We start from the raw sequence: 6,260 nt of genomic DNA, 5'->3' as shown, positions 1-6,260 counted from the left end.
AGCTACAGAAGTGGTAGGTAAGACTGAATGCTAATGCAGCAGGCTGGATATTGTTTTTGATGGACGCATGTGTGAGAGCAGATGAAATCAGAAACACCACAGAAGTAGGCAGAAAAGGCAGCAGAAAGCCAAGGAGATTCCAAGAAGCACTTGTAGTGTAACCTTTGAGAGAAAGCTAATAGCTTTTTGGCTGGAAAAGAGAGGGAAGACTATTAAGCAAGGAAACTGTCTCCTGTGCAATTCCTTCTATGTTCAGGGAACCAGAGCTGTGTGTACACTCTTTGTGAATAAACATCATTTCATCAAAGAAATACTTAGCTCCACCACCAATTTCTCCTCCTAACAGAAACCACCCACAAGACCCCAAATATTGGCTAACCACTCAGGTCAAAAGGGCTACTGATAGATTTGAACTTGAGTCTCTAGGGGTGATCTGCAGAGTTTTTGCACCAAATTAACTAGAGACTGTAAGAACTGATTTAGTCAAATTAGTGCAACCCCTTCTGAGGATGCAGTAATAGCAGCATAAACGCATTTATAGCAGTATAGCTCTGCTAAGGTGTTCGGGTGGGCGAGGCTATACTGATAAACCCCTTCATAGTGATATAACTGCATCCTCCCCTCCCCCCGAGGGAATTGCACCAGTTTAACTAAATCGGTTTTTCTACTGTTTTACAGACATGGTTCAAAACTGCGTTGAGTCAGGCAAGGGAATATGAAGCCACGCACTCTGGGGTTAAAAATGAGAGGGCTCCCTCCCAGGAGTCTGTCCTGGGCTCACACAGCTGGGCTTCAAACCTTTGCACGTCACCCCTCCCCCGAAGACGCAGCGTCACCACCACCTCCAAGCAAGCCTCATGCCTGCCAGTGTGTGTCGGCGGGGCGCCCCCGCGGTGCGTGGCCAGGGGAGGGCGGGAGGACACGCAGCGGGCTGTCATGCCCATTGCAAACCGCAGCAGTAAACAGCCCCAGCCCGGCTCGGCTCCCTCCCCGGCTCCGCGCTGCGCCTCCCCCACCCCCCGTGTGCTGGGGCCGCATGGGGATGAGGAAGCGGCGGCTGCAGCTCCGCAACGGCCCCTCCTCGCCTCTGTCCCCAGGGGCTGGGCTGAGGGCCGCTCCTCGGGCAGGGGGGCGGCGCCGGTAGCGCGGGCTCCCCCTCAGCCAGCCCCCGTCACCGCCACAGGGGCGCGGCAGGCTGCGGCGGGGGCTGAGCCGGAGGAGAGGCCGCGAGGGGGCGGGAGCTGAGCGGGGAGGGAGAGGGGAGGGGGAGCGGGGAGTTGAGGGCATCTGAGGTAAAACGGGGAGGAGCCGGCGCGAGGAAGGGGTGGGCGGGAGCGGAGGCGGCCGGGCGAGCGGGGGAGGCGGATGTGGGGGGTGCAGTGGGAAGAGGCTGAGCAGGGGGAGCGGGAGGGGCAGCCTGGTGCCCGCTAGTAGCCGGCCAGGGGAGCGAAGGGGCGCGAGCCCCGGCTGTTTTCGGGGGCGGGGGAGGCGATGAACACGGTGTGCAGCAGACCAGGGCCCGCGCCCGCCGCTGACAGACGGGGGGGAGCTCCCTGGGGCGGGGGCCGGGGCACACAGGGCGAGGGCTGACCTCGCGCTCTTCGGGCACGCGCGGCCGCCTGCCCCACTGGTTGAGCTGGGGCTTTACAGCCATCCGAGGTGGGTGTTATACCCCCAGCCCCAGCATGTTCCTGCCAATCACTAGCATCCTCCACGTTTGCTCTGCTACTGCCCAGCCCGGCCGTATCCCATCTCCCTCCGCCGGCGCAAAAACGGGGTACCGGGCCAAGCGCTCAGGAGCGGGTTAAAGCGGATTCCGCCGCGCAGCTGCCAGGCGCGCCCCACACCAAGCCGAGGGGACAAAGGGGTGGCACATGGACACTGAATGACATTAACAGGGATGGTGGCCCGGGGCCAGAAGTCAGCCAGCAACCTTAGCTGTCAGGAAACCCAGCAGTTGTTCCTCTCCCCCGCCCTTCTCTGTCTGTCTCTGAGGTGTAGGTGCTAATTTCAGTGCGGCTCACGTGGGCTTAGGCGCCCTGAGCTCCGTGCACGAGCTGGGGGCGGGCTCACCAGCCCCCAATCTAGGGCAGTTTGTTCAACTGCAGTAAAGGGAGCTCGATGTTCCAGCAGCGAAGGGATTTCTGAGAACTGGGACTGTGTCCTCAGATGAACTCCACTCCTCCACCGCCTCCTCCCTTCTGCTGCCTGCAGAACAGCTTTAAAAGGGCAATGCCTGAGCAGCCTGGCTGCGTTACACGTACATCTGCAGCCTGCAGTGCAGTTTATTAGTACTGTCCCCACCGAGCTTCACTCTGCAGTGAATGGGGCTGGATTGAATTTATACAAACCACGGGGTGGGTTAGGAAATAAGCTCTATGACGGCAGGTGTGGCCTTTTCTCTATATAAATTGTGCAGTCTTTGCACCAATTGAATTGTGCTGCATGCAGGAGCTATAGCCTTTCACCTCCTTCACCCTACATCTACATTGTATTTTATTGTTTCTGCGGTTCTGCTATATTGTGTATTTTTGTTAAAGCTCCTTACTGTAACAGCAGCCCCACTGGACATGAACCGGTCAGACCATTACATTCATGGTTTAGTCTCCATATCATATCTTTTCTCCTTTGCATCCCCTCTTGCCCCACCAGCAATGCCAACCTCAATGGCCTCTTTGTTTCCAACTCCCACTCCTGTCTCCCTGCTTTCTTCCTTGCTGCCCTCTATGCTTGGAATGTTGTCCCAGTCCTTCTGCAGCAGGCCTCACCCTCTGCTTATTCATATCCCTCTTGAGGCATCTCTTTCTCCCCCTCCCCCCAGAAGCCCAGACAGAAAAAAATAAAATAGAAAAACCTATACTAGCCTCTTCCCCTGGCCTGATAGGGTATGTCTACCCCAGGGAAACATATTGTGTTAGAAAAAATATGAGCCAACATGATTTAGCAACCAGTGTAGACAAGGAAAAGTCATGTTTAAAAAGATGTTAGCTTATCAGAGTTGACCCCACGTATGGAGGTTCATCTAGGGTTTACCTCAACCAGCTCACATTTTTTACAGTGTTAAATTTTGTCTACACCAGGGTTAAAAAAAAATGTGATCTATAACTGGAGGGGTTCTCCCACCCCCAATGGCTCCAGTACAGTATCTATCACGAATCCCGGTACCAGGGGCATGAAGTACAGGCCCACAGCATATAGTACCACAGGCTTCCAGATGTCCATAGAACAGCCCAGGGAAGCTGCTATAACTTAGCAATTTAAAGCCACCCCTATCCTCAGGTAGATGTAGCACAGAATCTCAGCTCATGTTTTTAATCACGAACTATTTTCCTAATCTAGGCATGACCGGAGTATAGACAAGGCACTACTGTGGTTTATCTTATGCATCTTTCAGGCTACACACCTACATTAGGAAATATTTTCCAGAAAAATTTAATCCATGGGAAACCTAGGATAGGCTTACCTCCAGTAGCTTCTCATTTTTTCCAAGGGCCTCCAGCATTCTTACCATCATGTCTGTTTAACTTATACAGTGGTAAAAACTGGTCTGGCTGTGGGAGTTTAGGATTCCCACTAATGTAGACACAGCCTTTCATCATAAGCTTCTCAAGGCAGGGAACATTTGTGTGTGTGTATTGTACAGTGGTGAGCACATTACGGCTTTTTTTTTTAATTGAGACTCAGGAATATAGTAGACCACTATATAGATAAAAGTCACCTCATTCAACACACATGATTTGCCAAGTTACAGTAGGTTAATCCATTTCATTCCAACCCCTCTTCATATCAGTTTTTAAAGACTTGAAACATTTCAAAACCTTTGCATGGTTCCTACATAGATTGCCACTCACAAATTAGTCTGAGGAGATAAACTTGTAGATCACATGGACATTTCTTCCCTCACATATTCTGAAGCCATGAAGGCAAAGTTGCTCACTCCTGCTTTACATTGAGCTGAATGCTGCATCGTACTGTGAAGTGTTTGCTGCTTCCCCTTTGCCCCATCCCGACAATGGTCTCCCTGATAAGGCATTAGAGTATGGATCACTTGTCCTGACCTGAATCCTTATCCATTTCTTCACTCATTCATTGTGGGGTCACCCTTCTCCTCTTATACACTCCTCTACAGCAAACAGCTCCTATTACTGTGCACTTCCTCTTGGTCAGAAGGACAAGCAGCATCCCCAAACACTGCACTGTTAATGACCTCAACCCTAACATGAGTAGAGTTGCTTCTCATGAAGAAAGAGTAATTTAGCACAGCTGGTGGCCTGTGTGTGGCTGGTTTACAATGTGAACACCTGTCCATTACACACTGATTCAAGGCCATAAACATCAATTTGGATTTGAACTTTGATCCTTAAATATACCATTTGCCCATTAAAGTTTACAAAAGTTTTGTTATTAAGTTGTATCCCTGCAAACTAAGATAGTCATCCTTGGTAACTGAAAATATTAATGCATTTTAAGTATTGTAACAAAATAAGTCAGGCACTTCTAAATTCAATATTGAGTTACAGGTCAAATTGCATGGATGTTTTGTAAATCACATTTAAGGTTTGTTTGCCTGGATGAAAACTGCTATATAGATACAAGATATTAATACAGTTACATTCAAGCCATGGCCCATATCCTTGATTTCCTGGGAAGAAAAGGTTACAAACAGAGCTAGTATGCCACATGTAAATCCTACCATTTGGAAAGGCATGACAATAATGACTACTCAGTTCCAGAAAGTATCTATCTACTTACAGCAATTAGTAAGCCTTTTGAGTTTGGACTCATACTTTTGCCTTCATGAAGAGAACATGCATTTTGGAGGCATATTGGAAATTATTAGACAGCTCTAGGTATTCCATGGCTGCTGACTTTGCCACAGAATCTTCCTTTGCTTTAGAACAATATGGCAATAGTTCAGCTTAACATTTTTTCTAGTTGTAAGAAGGGTGGACTCACCAGTAGAGCTCCCCTCTTGCAGCTGGCTCTCCTCCACCTATGGCCCCTAGCAACAGTCACTATGGTCTTTCAGTGGTCTGCTTCTTCTTGTGACTGCCGGTCAGCCATTTTAGTCCCACTCTTTCCAGGTGAAAAAGCATCCAAACAAATAATAGTCCTCATCCTTACATCCAGTCTTTGGCCCTCAGTTCCGGGCCCCACACTCTCAGAGATTTTAACTGTCATTATCCCCTTATGTCAGGGGAGCTTTACACCACTTTTCCAGTGGCTGGTAGGGGAACCGAGGCCCACCCTCTATACTGGGTTCCAGTCCAGGGACCCTCAAACAAGCAGGCAAGGTCTGCTCTGTCAGACACCTTGCAGCTGCCTCTCTGAACTCTTTCCTACCATTAACCTTTCTTCAGACCTTTCCCCCAGCCATTTCCTGGGCTCTTTGTAACAAGCAACCCTTCCCCAGGCTTCTCCCTGGAAGTGCAGTTCTTATCAACATGTCAGGGTCAGCCCCAGGAGCCTGTTCCAATCCTGAGAATTCTAGGTATTCTCTTTATAGGCTTCCTCCACACCTACAGGACCCTTCCTGCTCCCCCAGCATATGCTCATGCTCACTCTTGTGTGCTCTCTCTCCCCTACTGCCACCACCATGACTGCAAAGTTCCTCCTACAGTCCCCTTCTGCTGTTGCAGCAGCCTCCCAGCTGAAACTCATCATTAAGTGGAGCTGGTCCACTCTCCAGGTGCAGCCAGGGGGGATTGAGGCCAATTAAATCACCTTAACCCTTGCTGAGCTAGGATGGGGGTATATACCCCCATTTGCACTAGTCCTTATGCTTGTGAAGACTCCTTCCATCTGTGAACAGAATATAAATTAATGCAGTAATCTTTCCAAGTCTGCAGAACACCTGAAACAATACCTCTAAGAGCCCCTTCCTTTAAATAAGATGTTATGCTGAAGACTCAATTTAGCAATGTATATGTTAACATTAACTATTTCACCTCTCACCAACTGTAGAGGCAGCAGGCTCTGATTTGCAAGGGCTCTGGCTGAATTACATTTTGGGAATGTAGGTGTGTGTCTAGTAAACACTAGAGATTGACTGAAGCAAGAGTAGCCGGCTTGGGGAAAAACATCCTGAGTACATGGTAAAATCGGTATTCATCCCCTTGATAGTGAAATTTCACTATCCAGGTGACTCCTTTGATCCTCATCCACCTTTAAATGATCCAATAACAGCTGTAGGAATCAGTGTTTTTTTCCAGTTATGTTTGGCTAGAAGACTACAGCCCTCATGAGAGAGTTAGCCCTAT

The sequence above is a fragment of the Mauremys mutica genome, chromosome 6, assembly GCF_020497125.1.
Source record: "Mauremys mutica isolate MM-2020 ecotype Southern chromosome 6, ASM2049712v1, whole genome shotgun sequence".
Classification (NCBI taxonomy): Eukaryota; Metazoa; Chordata; order Testudines; family Geoemydidae; genus Mauremys; species Mauremys mutica.
Note: the sequence above shows the minus strand (reverse complement) of the source record.